The 25,526-nt window shown below is 40.6% G+C and overlaps 1 long non-coding RNA gene across 1 annotated transcript; it reads left to right on the top strand.

Moving 5' to 3' along the window:
• Positions 1 to 3,913: 3,913 nt before the first annotated feature.
• On the top strand, positions 3,914 to 24,794 carry LOC122217152. The gene is made up of 2 exons (XR_006201320.1): positions 3,914 to 4,004; positions 24,580 to 24,794. It is a non-coding gene; the product is annotated as an uncharacterized LOC122217152 (long non-coding RNA).
• Positions 24,795 to 25,526: the final 732 nt, after the last annotated feature.

Here is a 25,526-nt window from a genome sequence, read left to right as displayed (position 1 = left end):
ATAAGTTAGTGGATTTTTTATTACTTCAAAATTGAAATATTGGGGCGCCTGGGTGGCTCAGTCGGTTAAGCGGCCAACTTCGGCTCAGGTCACGATCTCGTGGTCCGTGAGTTCAAGCCCTGCGTCGGGCTCTGTGCTGACAGCTCGGAGCCTGGAGCCTGTTTCAGATTCTGTGTCTCCCTCTCTCTGACCCTCCCCCATTCGTGCTCTGTCTCTCTCTGTCTCAAAAATAAATAAACGTTAAAAAAAAATTAAAAAATAAACTTAAAATTTTTTTTTTCATTTGAGTTATAATTGACATATTAGTTTCAGGTAGACAACATAATGATTCTATATTTGTATATGTTGCAAAATATTTTTTACTTCAATTGAAGTATAACACTTATGGAAGATTGCATACATCATGTATAGCTTGATGAATTCACACAGTGAAGGCACCTGTGTACCCAGCATCCCAGAACCCCCTATATTTATTTTCTAGGCTGCTTCAACAAATAACCATAAATGGGGTGGCTTCAAACAACAGAAACTTCTCTCAGTTTGGAGGCTAGAAGTCTGAAATCAGGGTATCCGCTCTGGAGGAGAATCCTTCCTTGCCTCTTCCTGGCTTCTGATGATTCCCAGCAGTCCTTGGGGCTCCTTGGCTTATAGTTGCTTTGGTCTTTGCCTCCAACTTCACATGGCCTTCTTGCCTCTGTGTGTTTCTGTGCCTCTATGTCTCCCTGACCTCACATGGCCTTCTTATAGGGCACCAGTCATTGAAGTTAGGACCCATCCTCACCTGGTATGCACTTAACTAATTACATATGCAAAGACTCTATTTCTGAGGTTCTGGTGAGGTTTTGAGTTTGAGGAGGACACTGTGCAACCTAGTATACCCTCTTTGTGTACCTTTCCAGTCACTAGATCCAAATTTATTTTGATTGTTGTGGGTTTTTACCACATGGCATAATGGAAGGCAAATGGAGTGAGAAAATTGGAAGTATAAGCAAAGAATTGTGAAGCATGGACTCTAAGTGAGGTTCAGAATAAAGCAAAGACAAGAGATAAACAGGTAGATGCGGTAAGAAGCAGAGGGGTCAGGATTCAAGGTTTTGAGAAGGTCAAGGAAACAGGCCTACTGGGCTAACAAAAGAAGACACACAGAAGAATAGGGGATTGTGCCAAGTGAATGGCCATTTGAGTTTGACTGTTTTTGCTCTAGATGGCTCCAGTAAACTACCTGTTCCAGAGTTATTTGTACATTGTTTTAATCACTAGAACTTTAAAGTATTTTTACTCTTAAAAATGCCTAGGCCCTTAGGGTTATCTTTTTTCAGAGCTTTCCTTGATATTCTGAAATATCAAAGTTAAACTTCCAGATTAACTTTAAAATTGTGTTATGTTGGGATGCCTGGGTGGCTCAGTCAGTTAGGTGTCTGACTCTTGGTTTCAGCTCAGGTCATGATCTCACAGTTCATGGGTTCAAGCCCGGCATTGGGCTCTGTGCTGGCAGCACAGAGACTGCTTGGGATACTCTCTCCTTCCCTCTCTGCCCCTCCCCTGCTCGCTTGCATGCATGCACACATACATTCTCTCTCTCTCTCTCTCTCTCTCTCTCTCTCTCTCTCTCTCAAAATAAATAAATAAACTTTAAAAAAATATATAAAGATAAGGCTGTGAACATAAAAAGAAATCAAGGCTGATACATGCTACAACATGGATGAACCTTGAGAATATTATGCCAAGTGAGAAAGACCAGATGAGAAAGGCCACATATGTTATGATTCTATTAATGTGAAATGTTTAGAATAGGCAGATCCATAGAGAAAAAGCAGTGGTTGCCAGGAGCTGGAGGAAGAGGGGTATGAAGAGGGACTCCTTAATGGGACTTCCTTTCGGCAAGATGAAAATGTTCTGGAGCTAGATAGTAATGATGGTTGCACAACATTGTAAATATACTAAATGCCACTGAATTGTACACTTAATGGTTAAAATGGTGAATTCTGTTATGTGTATTTGTGTGCAAGTGTACACATACACACATAACACAGCTCAAGGCTGTGAAAACAGGGAAAGCAGGTACAGGGTGTTCATTATAATTGCCACCTGCCCAGGACATAGACCAGGCCCCACACCCTGGCCAGGCTCATTCCTCTGATTCTTTTTTTTTTTTTTAACATTTATCTATTATTGAGAGACAGAGCATGAGCATGGGAGAAGCAGAGAGAGGAAGAGACACAGAATCTGAAGCAGGCTCCAGGCTCTGAGCTGTCAGCACATAACCCGACACAGGGCCCGAACTCACAAACCGTGAGATCATGACCTGAGCCGAAGTCGGATGCCTAACTGACTGAGCCACCCAGGCGCCCCTCATTCCCCTGATTCTTGACCAGCTGTACCTCTGCAGGAGGGACTCATGTGTCCTATCCACAGGTATGGAGTGATGGCCTCTAAGTTTCCTTTGGAATCTGAGATCCTCTGATCTTATGATTCATTTGTGGCACACTCCTTCCCCTCTCCTTCCCAAAGACTCTCCTACTTAGAGACATAACAGTATGATATACAAAAGAAGGAGCAAGAAATATGGAATCAACTGGATCCACAGTCAAGTTTCTGCTTTGTCAATGCACTTGCTGTGTGACTTTGGGCCCGTGATGTCACAGAGGTTCTCTGAGCTTCCTGCTTCCTTGGCTATAGGGAGAAGATTATGACTACTTCCTTGCCAGGGTGCTGCAGGGATTAACAATGTGAGTGGGGCTGGCACAGAATAAAAGCTAAATACATATTTCTAATCACTGACTTTTTTTTAATCAGAGAAATTTAGAAGTCCCTATCAAAAAGTGGCTATTTAACTATTACTGACGTAATGGGATCTAAATTTATAAATCAACTTGGTGAAGTCCAGAATCTTCTCAGCCCTATCAGATACTTATGGGACCAGAATTACCTTTGAGGCATACCTTGGCAAAGTTAGATAACAGCGAGGTAATAATAATTAAACTTTGTATATGTCAACCAGATTTGCCATAGATTAGGGCTGAAATGAGGGCATAATCTTATGTAAATCAAAGCCACACAATCACATCATCTCATCATAAAAGAAAAGCAATGGAATTACAAAATGCCACTGCCATTTACTTGACGGCACTAAGCACTGGGCTGCCCTCTCAGCAAAACTCTGCTTTAACATAAGCCATAAAACAATAAATGGGAATGAAAAATAACTTTGGAGTAAAATCCAAGGTGTATCCAGGAAGGAAGGAAGCAAAGATGTTCTGGGACTCCAACCCATCCCAAGGGCTGTTTGTAAAACCCCTGAGGCCTTAACTTGTAATTCTGTAATAGGTTCTCACACCTTCAAGTCTTTCCTTACCTCATGTTGACAAAGCCCTACAGCCTGCTGTTTGAGAACAATTAGTGTTCCCCAGATTTTCTATGAACTCTTGTCTCAGTTTGAACTCCCCACAAAGCAGAGTCTGCTAAGGAGAGATCACCTGAAGGAGGAGTGAGGAAGCAGGGAGGGTGATGTCAAGAAGGAAAGTGTGTTACCAAGATGAGAAAGGTACAGAAGGCTTCCTACCACTATTCACGTAAAGATTAGAGCCTTTATCAGCCAGCTTCCATCTCACAGTGATTGGAAGTTACAGAGAGGGACATTGACTCCCCTGTACCTTTGGGTATTCTTACCTGTGGACTGAGCAAGTTCTCATGGTATTGGAGAAGGCCCTGGGGGGAGACTGCTAAGGACAAGACCTCACACTTATAGGAGGGATGCTGTCAGTGAGAATTGCATCTGGATTCACATAGGATGACTGTCTGCTGTAGCTGTGACTAAGATCAGAGGTGGCCAAGGCAATGTAATGTGAGCCACCAAATGTGTTTGTTTCAGCACTCCTACATTGCCCAGCTTCTGTTGAGTCATGTAGTCATGTGATCCTTGAGTCTTCATGGAGGCATCTGACAAACCCAAAACCATACTCTTTCTACTCCTATCACTTCACCAGGGAGGCAGCAAACTCCAGGTAAGAGAAGGATGGGCAGAGGAACAGGTTTCTCAAAGTCAGGCAAGAGTTTCTCTATGGGAACTGTGAGGATAGGAGATCTTTTTTCTGTTCTTTTTCCTCTGAGGAGTTTGATCTAACAGCAGGCAGTTGACATGGGCCCATAGAACCTCTCATCTTCTTGTAAATGTACATGTGAGTTTAGGATTTGTTTAAAAAGTTCTGAATTTGAATTTCATTCATTTGGTTAAAATCACATGTCTATCCCTGAACTAATTACTGTGGCCAGAATGTGGACAATTCTGGATCCTATGACATCTATATCAGTCTTGTCTACAGTCCCTGAAGGTGAAGGCCAGTGATAAATCAGGGTGAAATTACTTTAAGGAAAGGAGAAATAAACACTGGATAGCAAAAGCAACAGATATCTACGGCATACTCTTTCTGTTTTTTAACTATTGAGGAATCACTTAAAGATCGGGAAGTATACCAATCTTCACCATAGAGCTTGATAACTTTTTATGTACACACTTGGGTAATGACCACCCAAATCAGTATTGTTTTCAGAACCCTCAAAATCTCCCTCGTGCCCCTTCCCAGTCATAAGTTCCCAAAGATAACCACTATTCTGACCTCTAAGACCATAGATTATTTTGCCTGTTCTTAAACTTCATATAAATAGAATCTTTTGTATTTGGCTTCTTCACTCAACATTATGCCTGTGAATATACAATGGAATATTAGACCAAAAAAAAAAAAAAATGAGATCTTACCATTTGCAACAACATGGATGGACTAGAGGGTATTATGCTAAGTGAATAAATCAGAGAAAGACAAATACCATACAATTTCACTTATACATGGAACCTAAAAAACAAAAACAAATGAACAAATACAAAACAGAAACAGATTCATAAATACAGATAACAAACTGATGGTTGCCAGAGAGGAGGAGCATGAGAAGGATGGGCAAAAAGGGGGTTACGAAGAGTGGCAGATACAGGCTTCCAGTTATGGAATGAATAAGCCACGGATATGAAAGTTACAGCATAGGGAATATAGTCAGTGGTATTGTAATAGCATTGCATGATAACAGATGGTAGCTACACTTCTGAACATTTAGCATAACAAATAGACTTGTCAAATCACTGTTGTATACCTGGAACTAATGTAATGTGTCAACTGTACTTAATTTTAAAAAATGGTTAAGGGTACCTGGCTGGCACAGTTGGTTGAGTGTCCAACTCTTGATTTCAGTTCAGGTCATGATCCCAGGATCATGGGATCACTCCCCACATTGGGCTCCACACTAAGAGTGGAGCCTGCTTGGGATTCTCTCCCCCACCCCCTGCTCTGCACCTCCCCTGCTCTCACCATCTCTCTCTAAAATAAAATAAAAATCTAAGATGAAAATAAATAGAATATGTGCATAATTGGGCCACCTAAAAATAATTACATTTAAAGACAAAAATTATGTCTGTGAGAGTCCTCCATGTTCTTGTGTATAGCAGTAGCTTGTTCTTTTTCATTGCTGTGTAACATTCCATTCTATAGAATATTATCCAATCCACTATTGACAGACATTTTAATTGTTTGCAATTTTTATCTATTAAGAAAGTTGGCATGGACATGCTTGTACATGGCTTTTAGTGGACAGGAGCACTCCTTTCTCTTGGATGTGTATACCCAAGAATGGCATTTCTGGGTCAAAGGATATATAAATATTTAGCTTTAATAGGTATTGCAGAATAGTTTTCACTCCGAGCAGTGTACAAGAGTTTCAGTTGCTGCATAGTCTTGCCAACACTGAGTGTTGTCAGTCCTTGTAATTCTCTTTTCTTCTTGATTTGTCAAATCCCCTTCTTAGATACAGATATTTGCTAATGGACTGTAAGACTCCCAGCCTTGGAAAAGCTTCCATAGGCCAACAGTTAAAGTCTGAACTTCAGGGGTGCCTGGGTGGCTCAGTCAGTTAAGTGTCCAATGTCGGCTCAGGTCATGATCTCACAGTTTGTGAGTTTGAGCCCATGTTGGGCTCTGTGCTGGCAGCTCAGAGCCTGGAGCCTGCTTCAGATTCTGTGTCTCCCTCTCTCTATGCCCCTCTCTCACTCATATCCTGCCTCTCTCTTCCTCTCTCTTTTTCTCTCTCTCAAAAATAAATAAAACATTAAATTTTTTTTAAAAAATCTGAACTTCAATGCTCAGCCCTGACCCTAAGGACACTAGGAACTCAGAAATGGGAGAGATTAGGATGGACACTGGAGAGATAAAACTTGGGAGGGGCTGAAATGTGGGGTTTTGACCTGTTGGTGGGACTTGAATAAAGGAAGGGCAACAAGAAGGGTTCTGTCAGAGTGCACAGCTTGAGCAAAGACAGAAAGATAGGAAAGAGCTTTGAGAGAGATCAGGGAGAAAGGTGACTTCACTTGAACAGAGAGTGCTTCTTGAGAGAAGCAGTTCATGTGGCTGGATCAGTCAGAAGGAGCCAGGATTAGGCAGGGGCTTTGAGGTCAAGAACCACTTCTTGGGACCTGAAGTAGGGATGGTGAGTGGGGTGCTACAAATACATGAAGTCCTGAGTCCAGGCAAGATACATTGAATGAGGGTCAGCTTGTGTCTCATTCAGTCTCCATTTTCTCCTATTTCTCACAGTGAGGAGCATCTCACCATCATGAGTAGGATAATCATTTATCTTTCAACAAGGCCCCTGAATGTGAGCCAACTACTTCATTTGATTCTCAACTAAAGAGAGAGATCTATTCCTGTGCTGGAGAGAAAACCAGATGTACTGGATTGAGAAACAGTATATCTGCACAATGTACTTTAGAAACATTTTTTAAGGGATTCTCAAGGGGCTAATTTTGACTTCATATGCTTCATACCATATGGGCTGAATTCACTAAATTAGAGAAGAATTTGGCAGGTGTATTTGTATAGGGTGATGAACATATGCCTGGGCTAAAGGCCCTGCATATAGAGAGGAATAGCTGCACTTCCTCGGCTCTCCTTCTAGAACTCCCCATGGCTCAGCCCATTTATCTCCCCACCTGCAGACTCAGCTCTGCACTGATCGGTTGATTCATTTGTTCATTCATTCACTTATTCATCAGCAAACTTTCGCTAGATGCCTAGTAGAAACCAGGTACTGGAGTTAAAAGTGAAAATACAGGGTTTCTGCCTTCAAGGAGCTCACAAGCAAGCAGGGAACACTGACATGAAATAATTGAATGCAAATGAGATGTGAAAAGAGCTATAGTAAAGGTAATGCAGAGGATAGTAGGAGACATTAATTCCACCTGAAGAAGTCAAAGAAATGTTTGAATTTGAGTCTCGAAGGATGACTTGGAGTTCATCTGATAAACAAGATCAGAGCATAGCCTCCCAAGCCAAAGAGAGTGAGCCACAGCATGGCAGAAGACTGCAAATTGTGTGGCCAGAACGTAGAGTTTGTGTGCAGAAGTAGCTGGACATGAGGCTGGAAAGTAGCTGCAATCAGACCATGAAGATATGCAAACACCAAGCTAATGAATATGAACTTCACCCTGTGGATAATAGGGAATTGTTGTAGGGTTTGAGTCAGAATTATATAGCCCAGCAATTAGAAGCATCATACAGGCACTAGTGTGAAAGATGAAGCAGAAGGAGTGAGCACAAAGACAAAAATCAGTGTAAAGGTTACTGTATCAGATCTACTAAAAAAAGTTACAAGCTTAAAATGAGCCCATCACACACATGATAGAGAACAGGAAATGACTATTTAGGAGGTAAAATCTATAAGACTTAGTGAGATTGGAGGAGGAAGAAGGAGGCCAGGTAGAAAGAATTTGGATTATTCCCATATTCATTCTGGGTGGATGATGGTACTGTTATTTAGGAAAGGGAATATTGGAGAAAAGGAAGGTTTGGACAGGACAGGAAACATAAGGGGTAAAGGAAATCAATTTAATTTTGGTCATTTGTGAGCCTGAAGTGTCTGTGAGTCTGTGGGATAGAAGTAGCACATACAGCTGGATGTATGGTCTGGCACTCAGAGTTCTGAGCTAGATATGAAGATTTAAGGTCATCAACACACAAGTGATAGAAATCATTCAGGGGACATGTAAGATGGGAAGAAAAGAGACATGAGGACAATGCCATGGATAACACTATACTTTAAGAGGTATGTGATCAGAAGTCGCCCAAGTGAAGGAGACAAAGGTGCAGTTTAAAAGATAGGAATAAAGCTAAAAGAAACTGTAAAGTGTGTGAGGACCATTTCTTCTTGTCCATGGTGTATCTATATCACATAGACATGTCCAGCTCATAATTGTTGCATGAATGAACACACAAATGGAGTGGTGTTATAAGGAGGTCTTTCCAGAAGAGTCCCCACTCAAGTGCTGTGAAGAGGTCATTGATGCAAGATGAGAACTAAGTGTTCCCAGACTGATGTACACTTGAAGCAGGAAAGATAGGACACCGCTAGCCACCCTATCCAGAAGAGCTCAGCCTGAGTCACTCTCCTCCACATGTAACTAGGGTGTGGGTTCTCCAGTGCTGACCATAGGATGCTCCTTCTTTCATGGCAGTCATCCTTAAGATCTCCTGAACTTCCACCCAATGTCCTACAGCTGGATTGCTGCCCTTGACTCAGTTCCCAAGTTTCTACTTTGGCACATTGCTATATTAGTTATCTATTGCTATGTAACAAATTACTCTAAAACTTAATGGTTTAAAACAAATATTTATTATCTCACAGTTTCTGGGAGTATGATTCTGGACATAGCTCAGCTGAGATCTTTGCTTCAGGATCTCTCGAAGACCGCAACCAAGTTTCAACAGATCCATTTCCAACTCACTCAATGGATATTGTCAGTTCCTTACAGACTATTGGATTGACAGCCTTACAGGCTGTTGGCCACAGGCTTCCCTCATTTACTTGCCATATGTGCCATTTGTGCTTGTCCCACAAGGCATCTGACATCATCAAAAGCAGCAAGAGAGAGAGTCTGCTAGCAAGACCCAAATCATAACCCTTTGTAAGCTAATCACAGAAATGGCATCCCATCATTGTTGCCATATTCTGTGAGTTACAGACAAGTCACCAGGTCCAGCCCACCATCAAAGGGAGTGGTTTATGCAAGAGTGTGAATTCCCAGAGATGGGAATCATTGGGGGTCATTTTAGAAATCTGCTTATCACAACCACCTAGAACCTTCATTCTTTCCCAAAACTTAGAATCTGTTTTGCTGAGATAATTCTCTGGTAGTCTTCACCATCTTGGTTGAACTGAAGCAGAAAAATCTCATAACCTTAAATTTCCTGTACTATTAATAGTGAATGCTTATATAGTGCTAACTACATGCCAGGATTTACATGAGCTTTCTACGAGCTTTACAAATATTAACTTGTTTAATCCTCACAACAACCCTCTGAAGTGGACCCTCTTGTTAACACGTTTTTCAAAAAAGCACCTAAGTTACAGAGAAGTAAGTGTCTAGCCAAAGGTCACATAGCTATTAAGTGGTAGAAATGGCATCTGAGATTCAAGAGCTTGGTTCCAGAATTCCTGCTCTTAACCATTCTGCTATTCTACAACCTGAATATAACTGGGATACAATGTTGTCCAGTCGCAGCATGTTATGACATTAAAACAAACATTAAAAACATTGAGCAACCAAAACAGAAATTCCAACATTTATTTAGCAGTAAAAGATTCTGTCGAAACCCTACAGCAACATGTTTTGTGTCTCCAAGTCTTTTATGTGCCAAGTCTTCCCTTCAAATGTTCTCTGAAACCCAGCCCAGACTATTTTTCATTTTCTTTTTCCCTATTTCTCTCTTAGCTCCTTATTATATAGGTTGGCTTGGTCTTCTGGCTTCACTCTTTAGTGTATTTAGCCCATGACCTGAATGTTCCAGAGCAAAGAGTAATCCTGGAATTGGCCAAGCCACCAGGAATTTACCCCCTTTCCTCCTAACTGTCCAGTCTGGTTTCTCTCTCCCTGTTTCTATGTCATAAGGAAAGCATAGAACTCATAGACATAACTCTCCTCCAAGTGATGAGGGGAGAGGAAGAAACTGAGCAATCAAGAGAAAATTCTTGTTAGGTGGTGGGGGGTGTGGAGGGTAGGAACACATAAGCTGATAATTCTTATCTTTGTCACATTCCAAAAGATGCGTGACTGTTGTATAATGTCCTGTCACAGATGAGGCTGCCAAGTGGAGAAGATTCCTTCTCAGATCTTGCTCATCTAGCTCTTTCCTTTGAGGTTGTGAATTGGGGTAAAGCACACGAATAACCAGGGAGAATGAGAGATGCTTCTAGTTCTCCAAGTCCCTCTGCCAACCAACAGACCCAGGGTCCACACTTTGCTTCCAAGCCTGGGGTCTGGAAGGTTGTGAGAGCTGGTCCAGGAAAGATGAAAGAGCCGTGCTTCATTTTCTCTCAAAGTAAAACGACAGAACTGACTGTTAAATCCTGTAGTAGCTACCTCTCTGCAAAGCCCCTCCAATGGTCCCTCTTCTCCGTTCCTGCTGCCAACACCCCCATTCATAATTTCTGCTCTGATCTCTTCAACTGTCCTCCAAGTTATCCCCCACTTCTTTTTTTTTCCACCTCAATCAAGTTCACATACCACTGCTGGTTTAACCTTCCCCAGTGCCTTGCTCAAAATCTCAGTTGCTCCCCTTTCTCTATAAATTCTCATCAAAACCTTCAAAACCCCAAAAGCCCTCTTTCCAGACATATTCTTCCACATGTAATGTATGACCCATCTAAAATAGATGACTCACTGATTGCCAAGAACTCTGCATTTCTTGGCCGCACGCCTCCTACCCCCATTATTCCTCCTGCCTCTGAACCCCCCTCACCATGGTAACAAATTCAAAGACCATCAGAAAAGACCACCTCCACTGAGAAATATATCCAGATAATTACAACCGAGTATGGTTTCTCCCTTCTTTCATTTCCTATATCATTCATTTGATCTATATGGCATTTTCCTTATACTACTATATCCACATGCTACTCAATTATTAGAAAGTACATGCTTTGAGAGAAGAGGTGTTTCTTGCTGAACTTCAAATATCCTACAGTGTCCAGCAAAAAGTCTTAAACACGTACATGTTAAACATTCAGTAAGTCATATCTGAATTGATTATCTAATTTATCATTTTACATCTTTTGCTAGAATAAGCAAGACATATTCCTTTGAAGAAGGAGGGCACAAAGAAAAGCACAGCAGCGGCCCTTGACCTGGGAGGTCATAGTCTTGTATATTACACAGCTTGAATTTCATCAAAGTTCATGAGCATTTAGTCTCTGGGTGTTACCTAGTGAGCAATGCTTTTAACTAACCTGACCTCATGCTTTTCAACCCTGTCACCTACCACTGTCAGAGAGAGAGTGGCACAGGGCATGTCAAGCAGGAAAGACAGTTACATCAATTCAAGTCTGCAAATACCCATTCAATACCTACTATGAGCCAGCATTCTGCTAAGTGCTAGGGACATAGAAATGAACAAGAAAAATGTGGCATGGACATCCCTTAAATATAATTCCAGTAAGAGTAGCTACCATGTACTGATAGCTTATATACCAGGCCCTAGACTCAGTGTCTGACATGCATTGTCTCACTTAATCCTCATGGTAATCCCTAGCATCACCCTCATTTATAGTTGGGAAAATGGAGGCTTAATGAGGTCAAGTATTTTACCCTGGATTATCAGGCAGTGGACCTAGGATTTAAACCTGGGGTTTATGACATGAGTTCATTCTTAGAAGTACTTACTTCACTTCCTCAACATGTTTCTGTTCTGCTCAAAATAGATTCTTGCTCTTTTTATTCTTTGAGTCTTGCAGTGTAGCTTTGGGTGAGGGTATGTATAACATAAACAATTTTGCCTTGCTTTTCCCTTGGAGATTCCACATGTCCATAGAGCAGTCTACCCCTGGATTTCTCTAACATTCCTTCATCTGCAATACTCAGACTGAGAGAGCCTGTGGGCAGAGGCAATGTAGGTTCATACATCTTAAAGATATCCCTCCCACCTTTCTCTGCCCTGATACCCTTGCCTATGTGCTTTATCCTTTTCTATTGTATGAATTTTTGCAAATCTCTTCAAATTCTTTGTGGAACAGGTAGTGTATAAGTAAGTCAAATATGCCTTACACCTGTTCAGTATGTCACATGAATGTAGGCTAATAGATGCTTGATGTGTGAAGAAGCCTGAAAGAATGTCTTACCTAGTTTTTATTTTGTTCCATAGAAATGCTTCCTTGGGGTTATTGGGACCCTCACTCCCCACTGCTTCTGGAGCACTCCCCCATAACTCTTTTGCATATAGAGCTTCCTGAAACATTTCCTCTGAAAAATGGATTCTCTAACCAATGAATGTGTAGTTTCTCATTGGAATCCTGTACATTGCTGATAGAATGTAAAATTGTACAACCACTATGGAAAATGATATGGTGACTTCTCAAGACGTTAAACATAGAATTACCATATGATCCAACAATTTCACTTCTGGGTATATACCCAAAATAAGTGAAAGCAGGGACTCCAATACTTGCATACTCATGTTCATAATAACATTATTCACAATAGCCAAAAGATAGAAGCAACCCAAGTGTCCATCAATGGATAAATGGATAACCAAAATGTATGTGTGTATACATACACACACACACACACACACACACACACACACACACACACACACATATAAAATTCAGGCTTAAAAAGGAAATTCTGACACATGCTACAATAAGGATGAACCTTGAAGATATTATGCTGAGTGAAATGAACCTGACACAAAAGGACAAATATAATGTGACTCCATGTATATGAGATACCTATAATAGTCAAATTCATAGAGTAAGAAAGTAGAATGGTGAGTGTCATGGGCTGAGGAATGAGGAGTTACTGTTTAATAGGTATGTAATTTCAATTTGGGAAAATGAAGAAGTCCTGGAGATGGATGGTGCTGATTGTTGGACAGCAGTGTGAATACATTTAATGCCACTGAATGATATATACTTAAAAGTAGTTAAAGTGGTAAATTTTATATAATGTATATTGTACCACATATTTTTTTAAAGTTCCATTTCTCGGGGCACCTGGGTGGCTCATTTGGTTGAGCTTCCAACTTCGACTCCAGGTCATGATCTCGTGGTTCATGAATTTGAGTCCCACGTCGGGCTCTGTGCTGACAGCTCAGAGCCTGGAGCCTGTTTCAGATTGTGTGTGTGTGTGTGTGTGTGTGTGTGTGCATGTGTGTGCCCCTCCCCCACTCATGCTCTGTCTCTGTCTCTCAAAAATGAATAAATGTTAAAAAAAATTTTTTTTTAAGTTCAATTTCTCATTTAATGGAAGAGGAATCTGAGTTTCAAGGTGAACTGGCTTGTCCAAGTGAATGGCACAGTTGAGAATAGTAGAACTCAGGGCTACGGGCCATCAGACCATGGCTTTCCCTGTTGTGACAGATGTCTCCTCCTGGGAATGAGGTGTCCAGAGGATACTCCTGGGGAACTCCAGAAATCAACATTCTCTAGAGTCAGGAAGTATTTCCACAGCAACCCACTTTCCTCCTCTGTGGCCTTGCTATCTTCATTCCATCTTTTGCTTTGTCCCATTTTTGTCTCCTTTTTCTCTGAACAAAATGCTCTTGATGGTCAAAGCAAGCAAGGTCCTCCTGGCAAGGCCCTGGAGAAACAAATGCAGATGGAATGGCCTCCGGTGGAAAATGTATGTATAGAAAGCAGTTTTTCTGTTTTCCCCAACTCTCTTGGCTCTGAACTGTTGGTATTTTACTCAAAGTGGAATTTTCAGCCCTAGCTAGGCTCCTAATGCAAGAGTTTTGTTTTTCCATGTGCGTCCCTCCTGAGCATGGATGCTCCTGCTGCTCTGCCTGTTAAGCTTGAACAGTGCCTCCATTATTGGAAAAGCATGCCCTGGCAAGCTCTGAGGGCACATCCTATCCAACCTGAGAGAGGGCACACCCTTGGGAAACAGGTTGTTTCACCCACTGAGGACACATCTGCTCCCTTAAGAGTGCTCAGGATACCAGGAGAGAGGCCTCAGTGTGACTCAAGTCAAGATTTTATTTGGTCTTTGGATAGACCAAAGGCTTAACCTAGGGTAGGAAGGCAAAGAAAGGTGTTGAGAGTTTGAAAGCCACTCAGATAGCTAAGGTGAACCTTCCACAAGTAGATCAGCTAGTGCCATGAAGGGAAACAGTTTTTTAACTGTTAGTCAATAAATATTTACTGAGCATCTATCATGGGCTAGACATTATATTAGGAGCTGAGGACATCTGATAGATGACAGAAATAATCCTTTGCCCTCATGGATCTTATAGTGTAGTGGAGGAAGGAGATAAGTAAGGAAACAACTAAATAAGAACATTATAGTGAAGTGCTGAGGAGGAAACAGTGAGTTGATTGGGGGTTAGGAGTTACACTGCTGCTTTAGATGAGGTGATTGGAGAAGGCCACCATGAGAAAGCAAATCAAAGCTGAGGCCTGAAAGATAATAGGTATATATGAAAAGCCAGAACAACATATGCAAAGGCTACAAGAAAGAGTGTGGCATGTGTGAATACTGGAGGGGCCACTGTTGTGGCAGGACGATGGATAGTGAAGGAAATAAGAGACCAGGACTTATGGGTCTTGGTGGAGACCCTAGAGTAAGGAGTTTAGCTTTTTTCAAAGGGCAGCAGGAAGCCTTTGATGGTTTAAACATAGATGGAAATGATTCTTAACAGACCTCACATCCTTGTCTGAGACCTTCCTACTGTGATCATTCAATTCCCCAAATTACTGGGTCCCAGTTTTAAATAAGCCCTTCTCCACTCTCATGCTGAAGAGTAGAAATTGGGCTGTCAAATTCCAGAGACCCACAAGATTCCTGAATGGACTGGCCATGTTAAATCAACTTGCATATGTTTCCATCTCTTCATCTGCTTTCAAGGTGTTGGAATTCAGCATTAAAAGCCTCCTCCTGTCTGAGGCCTGACAAAGCAGAAAGAAGCTCAAGGGCGTATCATTGATCTCACTACATCTGGAGTAAAGATCAGTCCAGCTGATCTTTAAATTAAAAGTACAGATTTCCTTTCATGCCTCCTCGAACTTAACAACTAAAATTAAGCAATAGGCATTGAACTGGTGAACAACACATTCATCAACAATCTATCTGGGCATATTTATTTATCAAAGCTACAATTAACCTTAATGGAGTCTCACCCATCTCATCCCTGTGGCCCCACCCTCACCCCCACCTGTAACCCAGAAAAATAGAAACTGTTTTATGGGAGCATTTGGACCTAGAGCCCTTTTACAGAGTAATCATCTATGTCCTGCTCCCTAAAACACTGGACTGGACTATGGGGCATGGAAAACAGGTTGACATCTGGAAGAAATGTAGGGAAAGTATATGTTCCAGCTGGAAAGGTGGGATTCTGGCCCATTTTTCTTTCCACTGAAGGACTGTCTTAACTTGGTCACTTACAATATTCCTGGCTCCTGCTTGACTTCCTTCTTTTCTTTCATTTGTCCCACAGATATTTTTTGAGCAGTTAATATACGTCATGCAGAAATGTCTTTATGAATCTTTTCTGGAATGATATAGTAGAAGAGCTTGAATTCTGAAGTCAGGAGACCTCAGTTTTGAGTCCAGGAAGATTTTGCTTGTCTGGAGCAAATAATTTTAGGGTTCCCAAAATTTTAGTATCTGTTTTGGCGATCTAAAAGCTATTCTGAGGATCAAGTATAATAATGAGTATGAGAGTTCTGTAAATCATAAAGTGGTCAAAATGATAGTTGGTTTTTGAGGATATTGCATTTGCATCCTTGTGGTCACTCATAACCTCTCCAGAGGAAGCTAACAGAGGTTCAAAGTTTCATTTGTACATGCTCCATCCAAGGTCCACTGAGCATTCCTAACAATGTATTCTGATGGTCATATACATGTCTTTGTAAAGTTTGGGAAATAATGATATTTTAATAGCAACTGGTTAAGATCACTATGTCTTTCCTTTGTGACTTTTCACCATCAATCTTTACCTAGTGAACAGTGATGAATGACAATAGGCATTTTTGGTATCTGGTCAAAGAGAAGTTGAGTTGGGGATGCATGACGTTTGGGCTGTGTGGCACATGTTTCTGTAGTTTGCAGCCACTTCCATGTTTAGGGTTAGGTTAGGTTAGGTTAGGTTATCACCAGGCCTCCTATTGTAGGAATGGTTGCCATGAATATTTCTGACTCTACAAGGTCAACTCATTTGGCACCATAACATAAAGTGCGGGGCCAAGGGCAAAATTGTGATATGAACATGTCCCATGGTATCCAGCACCCAGTAATGGAAGAGCAATAAGGTTTGGAACATATGGGAACAAAAGATAGTCTTCAGAATGTTCTTTGAATCATTAGATATGTACAATTCTAAGTGGAAGTTTCAGTTCTCATTGACACCTGGTTAAAAGTTTGCTGCTATCAGAAATATACTTGAAAAAAAGAAATATAGTTGATAGTATAGTGTACACAATTAGTAAACCATCATATTTTTTTCTTTTTTGATGGGAATCTTGCAAAATATAATTGATCACAATCCCTAGGTTTATAGGTCATGAACTTGTGGCAGTATTACCAATGGAAGGCATATCTGTGTGTGAAGTCTGATTTTATGCATCATCACATCAAATAAGATCACCTCTTAGAATATCTGATACTCCTTGTGCTAACAAAAATCTGTTGGTTGATGAAAATGCATACAACGTTGCCTCAGATACAGCAAAATGGCCTGAAGAAGTAAATGTTCTATGTCAAAACTCCCATACATATTCATTAATATATCAATGTAAGTAATATAAAAATAATTTGATTACATGATTTTGCAGATCAATATAACAAGAAGCAAGTTAAAATTGCTCTTCTGTATGCCTTAATTTCCAGAATAATTTTGTATGTTTTTTAGAATTACTGATCATATAAAAATTACCCCAAAACTTTATAGAGGTATGTTGGGTAGTGAATAAAGAAGATAATGTTACTTTTTTGAATTTGATGTTTGTAACATTTGCCAGCTTTTTTACAGTTGAAAATTACTATGATTTCTTTTCTCATTCTAAATATTTAGTGTTTTTTACACATACTTAATTTTGTACTCTTTTTTTAAAGAGGGCCCCCAAATTGTATAAATTTCAGGCCCATCAAAGTCTGGATCCAACCTGCCTGATTTGGTGAAAAATGTGGTTCCTCCCACCCTGCTGTAAACAGAAGTCTAGTATCCCTGCCCCACTTACAGCTCCATCCTTCATGTAAGAGCTCTAAAGCCAAGAGTGCACACTGCGGATGGCAGGGCCTGCCACCCAGGACAAGAAGCAGAGCCCGAGTCTGCCAATGAAAAGAGTCTAACTAACAGGTTCCTGGAATTTTGGGTTGGGGTAAGATGCCAAGAGAGGGGAAAGAAGGAAGGAAACTGAATTGGTTACCAAGGCAAATGCTCTCAGATAAAAGCCTTACAGAGCCAGCTCACAGTGAGCATATTAAAAGATTGTTTACACATCTCACCCCATACTATTATTTCAGCGACAATAACTAACCGTAAGGAAATACCTCTGTGTGGTGGAGAGTGTTAGTTGTCTGCCAAAACCCATCTCCTTCCTTCCATAGATGTTGATTTTAAGCCAGACACATAGATACTCACATAGAGATTCCATTTCCCCGGGTCCTTTGTGACTGGCTGCAGCCATGTGACTAAGTTCACCAATGGCATGTGAGCAGAAGAGATGTGTGGCCCATGTACCTGGCTTGCTTTTATTTTTTATTTTATTTTTTAAAATTTATTTTGAGAGAAAGAAGATGTGAACAAGGGAGGAGCTGAGAGAGAGGGGTTGGGTGGGGGTGGGAATTCCAAGCACCAAGCAAGCTCCATGCTGCCAGTGCAGAACCTGACTCAGGGCTCGAACTCACGAAATGTGAGATCATGTCCTGAGCCAAAACCAAGAGCCCAACGCTTAACTAACTAAGCCACTCAGGCACCCCCCTGGCTTGCTTTTAATGAGAAATTGTTTCCTTGGACTTTTTCGTCTTCCCTCCCTGCCAGTTGGGAAGTGACAGTCTTATTTTCAAACATGAAGATGAGAACAATGAACTGAGCCAGAAGTTTCCAACTTTTCAGTTCATAGTACCCTTAGTATCTCAGTAATTTTATCACAATGCTCATGAGCCAAAAGAAAGAACTAATAGCTCCGTTTATTAAGTAGCTTTGTCCGAACAACCTAATCAGTACTTACGTCCTAACAACTTAGTGTTAAGAACTGTGAAGGGTCTGAGATTTTATCCTATTTGCAAGCTAATGAGTTAGCCAGTCACATTTCATGGAGGTTGGCAGAAGACATGAGACTCCTGGGTCAGAGAGGCAGGAATGCATTACTCATGGCTGTAGCAATACCAAGAGTGTCAGCATTAGGTCTGGTTTCCCGAGCCTCAATTCCAAGGGACTATGTGAAGACGGCTGTGTGAGACGTGTACCCACAGTGGCTTGTGTTACAGGAGAGGTAACCTGAATCTCAGGTTACCAAGCTTTGGCAATCTGAATCTTTTATATGAGCAATAAGCCAGCCTGATCTTTGCCCTAGAGGGAGATATTATTTCTATTAAACTAGACAGTAAGTAGACCTGCTCTTTGTTCCAGAGAGAGTCATCATTATTTCTATCTTCCAAGGCTATTAGCTATACAAACATCCTTGAAAAATTAGTCTAGACCAAAGGCAATAAGTGCCTCTGCTTACAATATATGTAAAACCATAAGATACATGGAGAATCATCTTCCAACATTTAGAAGCCATTTGCAAATATATATATATATATATATATGCATAAATCAAAAGAAAAATATTTTTACTTTAAAACAACTGTGAACACTTGGTAATGGGATGTGTGCACCTGCTGGGCACTGCACAACTCCTCAAACCTTGGAATCAGATTGGGCAACACCACCCCATTCCCTGTCCCACATTGATTTTCTCATAGTACTTTTTCTCATTGCAATCATAGCCTCACAAAGGTATGATGTCATCAAAAGGAAGTAGTGTATTCCTTTCTCAATGTTGAAACTATAAACCACCTAAAGCTGGTAGCAGATGTGGTGTCTGTCAGATGTTGAGGATCCTATTTTCCTCAAAAGTGGAACACATCCTGTGGTTCTCCTGTGAGTTCACTGAGGCTCTCTGGGACAATCTGGTGCATGGTTTGGGAACTACAGCACTAAACAATGGTGGAAGAAGCTCTTGATTCTGAGTGGCCTTGTAGAGTAGCTCTGTCTTGATAGCCTAGACTAAATGGAATGCTCTATCAAAGAGAAAAAACTTCTATCCTCTTTCAGTCAAAATTTTCAGGCTTTTTGTTGCGGTAGGACAGCTTTTATCCTAACTAATACAATTTCCTACATAATTTTGGCTATGCCTCACAATGTAGTATTTGAGGACATACATTCTCACATTGTAGAAAAAAATTCCTGTGTGCTTCTCTTGTCTTTCCAACCTCAATTATCACCTCAGTCAACATTTATTGAACCTTCTTACTATGCCCTAGCACCGGGCCAAGCATCCTTTCAAAATCCGAATCCACTTCTGTTCCTAAGTCTCCTCAGTCTCAGGCTCAGCTGGTCTTTAGCCACGTCTGAAGCAAGGCCACATCCATCCAGCAAGCAGAGTCTGGAAGTCACACTGATGCCTTACTCCCAGGAGTAGCTGGTATACTTTTGTTGCTGGTCAGGCTTGGGCCTGGAACCCAATGAGTACTCAGGTGAGCCGAACCGAACCACATGGATCAATCTTTTTTTTTTTTTTTTTTGCCAATCTGATTAGGACTAAGACACTTCAGACCAAAACCCAATCTGACACACCCAGCAAGAGACCAAGAAAGAAGCACACTAGCAGCAAGACAGAGAGTGCCGATTTATTCTAGCACTGAGCTGGCCTGTACTATTACTGGAGCAGTGAGCCCTGTGTACCTGTGAAAAAAAGGCACAAGAAAGCAGGCTCAGCTGTCAGCAGCGGAAGGGAAACAGAGAAGAGGAATGGCTGGGCGGGCCTTGGGTAGCACTGGTAGAAGCAGACCCTGTGTCAACTTCTGTAACATGGGTGGGTGTACATGCACACACACACACACACACACACACACACAGCCAGGAGTGAGCCCTGATGCCCTCCAACTCTGCAGCATGGAGAAAGAAGACAACGCTGAAGAGTTCCAATCCTCTCACACCTAAAATGAATGACATTTTAATGCACATTGATCACTAGTAAATTTGACCCAATAAGAATCCTAGAATTTGAACAATCCACGCCAATTTTTCTTCTTTAAAAAAAAATTTTTTTTTTTTTAGTTTATTTTTTGAGAGACGGGGAGAGAGAGAGAGAGAGAGAGAGAGAGAGAAAGGAAGGGGCAGAGGGAGAGGGAGAGAAGGAATCCTAAGCAGGCTCTGCACTGTCAGCGCAGAACCCTATGTGAGGCTGGAACTCATACACCATGAGATCAGGACCAAAGCTAAAATCAAGAATCAGACACAACTGACTGAGCCACTCAAGCACCCCACCAATTTTTCTTCTTGAGCGTAGCACAGAGAGGAAGAAAAAAATGAAGGATAAAGGAGCTTTGGTTCTCCTAAAGCTCATGGTTTTACTACTACAGGAAGAATTTATGTACCTAAATATCTCAGAGGGGTTTAAAATAAAACAAGATTTTTTGTAAATTTTAAATAATCTAGAGAATTTATTATGATCTAAGACCAGATACCTGGTTTCAAAATCAACTTTTATATGTAATTGTTATTTTTAACTTGTAGGTTTGCTTAAACCATTATTTTATTGAAAATAATACCAAGGGGACGCCTGGGTGGCTCAGTCGGTTAAGCGTCCGACTTCAGCTCAGGTCACGATCTCGCGGTCCGTGAGTTCAAGCCCCGCGTCGGGCTCTGGGTTGATGGCTCAGAGCCTGGAGCCTGCTTCCGATTCTGTGTCTCCCTCTCTCTCTGGCCCTCCCCCGTTCATGCTCTGTCTCTCTCTGTCTCAAAAATAAATAAACGTTAAAAAAAAAAAAAAAGAAAATAATACCATCGCTTTACTGAAAAAGAAATATATACATGATAAGAGAATTAGACGGTACAACTCCTAGCCAATATGATGGGTGAAAAAGTGATACTTTGATTTTATTGGCACTTCTTTAACCATGAATGAAGTTGAGCATCTCTCCCAATGTTTAAAAGCTTTATCTGTGGGTTGCCTATTCACATCATTCACCTGTTTTCTTCCTTATTATGTTGTTGGTATTTTTCTTATTGTCTTGTAAGAATTATTCTTATATGAAGGAAATTAACATTTTGCCTATCATAACTGTTTTAAGTATTTTTCTAAGGTTTTTCTACTTTGTTAAAGGCATTTTTCCATGCAGAAATTTTTAATCATTTAATATTCTTTTTTTTATGAATTCAGGTTTTCATATCTTTTTCCATTCTGAGATTCTAAATAATTTGTCCAATGTTTTCTTCTAAAAATTTATGGATCACATTTTTTTAGGTTTGCATCCTTTCCCCACTTCAGATTTGTTTTGCTATACAGAATTAACTAGAGATCCAGCTTTGTTTTTTTCTGGATGGCCAGCCAGTTTTCCCAGCATTATTTATTAACAAACCCCTGTCCTCCTCTGATTTGAAATGCCATCTTTATCATACCCTATATTTTTGGTTTATCAGATGATTTCTGGTTGTTTTTTTTTTTTTTTTTTTACTAAGTCATTGGTTTGACACTCTATTCATGACCCAGTACTGACCTACTTTAATTAGCACCTATATTAAATTAAAAGTATTATCTATCTCCTATCAGATTTGCAAAAATTATAATAATTTACATTTGTTGGTGCTTGCACTGGACCCTATGCAATTGCTGGGTTTTTTTTTTCTGTTTTTGAATCTTAAAAATTGTTGATTTCATGGCTTAACCTGAGGCATTTAGATACTTTGCTAAGCACTTTAAAAATATCAATTCATTGGGGCGCCTGGGTGGCGCAGTCGGTTGGGCGTCCGGCTTCGGCCAGGTCACGATCTCGCTGTCCGTGAGTTCGAGCCCCGTGTCGGGCTCTGGGCTGATGGCTCGGAGCCTGGAGCCCGTTTCCGATTCTGTGTCTCCCTCTCTCTCTGCCCCTCCCCCGTTCATGCTCTGTCTCTCTCTGTCCCAAAAATAAAAATGAAAAACGTTGAAAAAAAAAATTAAAAAAAAAAATCACTGAATCTACACAACAACCTATCAGGTAAATATTATTGATCCCATTTTATCTATTTATTAAATATTTATTTATTTTTGAGAGGGACAGAGCACGAGTGAGGGAGGGGCAGAGAGAGAGGGAGACACAGAATCCGAAGCAGATTCCAGTCTCTGAGCTGTCAGCACAGAGCCGGATGTGGGGCTTGAACCCACGAACTGTGAGATCATGACCTGAGCCGAAGCAGACACTTAACCTAACTGAGCCACCCAGACGCCCCTGTGATCCTATTTTAAAGATGATAGAACTGAAGCACAGAAAGATTAAGTAATTTGCTCAAGGTCACACACAGGTAGAAAGTGCCAGCCTGTGATTTTAATTTAGGTACTCTGATGCCATAGTCTGTGCTCCTAACCACCGTACTTTATAAGCTCTGCCAGAAAAAAAAAGGTGGGGGGAGGGAAGAAGCTGTCAATGAGCAGTATTTGGCAAGGATGTAAGGAAAACACATACACTCTTCTGAAAGGTATATATTGCTACACATTTTCTAGAAAATAATTTGTTAATATGCATCAACACTTTAAACATACATTCTTTTTGACAGCAACTCAACTTCTAAGAATTTATCCTAATAATCTTAGTGTTAAGAAAGAGAAGAGTGTCTATTAAAATGTTCACCACTGCATTGTCTGTAACAGTGAAACACTGGGAGTAATCTAAATGTCCATCAAGAGGGGATTGCTTAAATAAATTGTATTACTTCTATACGGTGCAGCCAACAAACAGGATCATGGGTGTCTAAATTCTCTGACATGAAAGCCACTTGGGTGCATTATGGAACCACTAGGATAAAGCTTTCCTAGTCACAGGGTTGGGCTTTTATGGAGGTAAAGTTGGTGGTTGTCTTGTAATGGCATTTGAGATCAGAGAAGCTCCCTGCCCACTTTCACTTCAAAATACCATTCCACGAATGCCTGATATTCTCCCACACAGTCCTTCAGGTTGATCTTTGCTCCCTGTGCTCTCCACTGCAGTGATAACCAATCATGAGGGAAGCTATAACCAATTATCTCTAACTGCTTGTGGTAAAGGTATTAGATGCTTTCCTTTGACAGGAGTTGAGAGAGGTAGCCTGAGAACATTAAGTACTTTAGTAAGAGTCTAAAACATAAAAACAAACACAAGGAAATAGGGAAAGGGAGCTAAAGTTCGTTGAGCACCTCCTGAGGACAGTAGAACCCCATGTCACATGTGAGTCAGATTCCAAAACAAGCATGTCAGGCAAAAATTGTATGTGATCAAAATGAATATTGAAAATTCCTTAAGTCACTCAGAAAATACTGTATATATAGCCATGTATATATTCTTTTATGGTAATATGTATATACCAATGTGAGATATACATCTTGCATATATGATAATCATTACATATAAAATATTTCAGGTTGTTTTATCACATAAAAGAGGGCAATGTATAAAAAGGGCAAGTGTTGAATTTACACAAGTTACTTGTGTACGTGATCTAGTTCCTACTATACTTTATGTAATTCAATTTAATACTTTCAACAACACTGAAAGGCAATGGCTATTAGCCTCATTTTGTAGAAATGTAACTGGGGCTCAAAAGGTTAACTGATTTTCTCAAAGTCACACAGCTAGTAAGTGCCAGAGATGGGACTTGAACCCAGATCTTCCTAGCTCCAAGGTCAGTTTTATCCACTTCATCACAATGCCATTTTTCTTGATTTCTGCTCCAATAAGGATCAGGAGCCCCCTCAACTTATGAACTTCATGATTTTGCCCTAAATTGGCTCTAGACTTTACCATATGAATGTTTAGTGTCTATATTTAACACGAATGCTTGGATTGTATGTAACAGCTTCATGGTGTCATTTACAGGGAGAGGGAGTAAGAAACAGCCTCTCCAAAAAACCCAAGTTCACATATCACCTCAAAATTGGCATTTAAAAACAAAATAAAGCCCTTTTTAATATTCCTTTTGAGTTCACTATTTCTCATCACTTGCTTTCCATCCATAATCATTCTGGATGGATTTTAGGCTCAAACATGAACTCTAAAGACTAGGCTGGAGGCAGACAATATGATGTTCACCTATGTGGAATGGGAAAACATTAAAGAGTTGCCTTGTTTTAAACCATGACCTAGAAAACTCTTCCCACTGGCCTGGGGAAGCTGGCCTTCTGTCTGAGACTTCGAGTGTTACAAAAATATATCCTTTGTGAAAAATCAAAGCCCAAGACCTGAGCTTTACATGACTTATATGTTATAGGAACCTTAAGCATATAAGGTAATGAATTAATGTAAAAACTAATGAAAACAATTTAAACCTTCAGGGATCTGGCAAAACCACAGGAAACTGCTCAGTAGAGACAATTCCACCGCCCAGGGCCCTTGAGAAATTCACAGCAAAAACCATTTCCACTGAAGATGAGTTCACCACCAAACATCCACTTCACATGATTTGATTTGTAACACTCAGGAAGAGTTGGTGGCCACAACAAGCAGGAGACTCACTATTTCAGAATTGGAAATAATTTCACAAAATGAAGGATGGTAAGAATTTAATTGTTGCTCTTACATAGCCTCATTATGGGACTAATGTATTAGCTAACTGGGTTTCTGTTACTTATGGAGACTCACTGAATTCATGTAAGTGGGGAAATAGATCACAGCTCATATTTCAAAACAAGAGCACAGCAACTATGACTCTGACTAGCCAAGGTAATTGGACTCTCACAATTTGGAAAGTGGAATTCAGGCTTCCTCCATACCCAGGGATTCTCTTAGAGTCAGAAGCATGGATCTCAGCCATTTGCTATATCATACCTTGCTCCAAACGGGTGGGAGTATTGTGATTAGGAAGGAATCATCATGATGCAGGAATGGAAGATTTTTCTCTCCATGTTTCTCTTCATGTGTTCTGTCAAAGGGAGGGTGGAAATGTATTTTCCAAGTTCATTTGTACCATTATTCTATGAACTGGAAAGAGAATCAAGCTATACTTGAACTAATGGCTTATTTTTTTTTAAGTTTTATTTATTTCTGAGAGAGAGAGAGAGAGAGAGAGAGAGAGAACATGTGCACACACGTGGGAGGGGGAGGGGCAGTGAGAGAGGGAGAGAGAGAATCCCAAGAAGGCTCTGCACGAGCCCAATGGGGCTTGAACTCATGACTGTGAGATCATGACCTGAGCCTAAATTAAGAGTCAGACACTTAACTGAGCCATTTAACTGAGGCTTATTTTTACGTATAAAAGACAAATACATGAGAATCACTTGGT

Source organism: Panthera leo, chromosome B1, assembly GCF_018350215.1.
Source record: "Panthera leo isolate Ple1 chromosome B1, P.leo_Ple1_pat1.1, whole genome shotgun sequence".
In the NCBI taxonomy this organism is placed as follows: domain Eukaryota; kingdom Metazoa; phylum Chordata; class Mammalia; order Carnivora; family Felidae; genus Panthera; species Panthera leo.
Note: the sequence above shows the minus strand (reverse complement) of the source record. Positions and strands in the feature narration are given on the sequence as shown.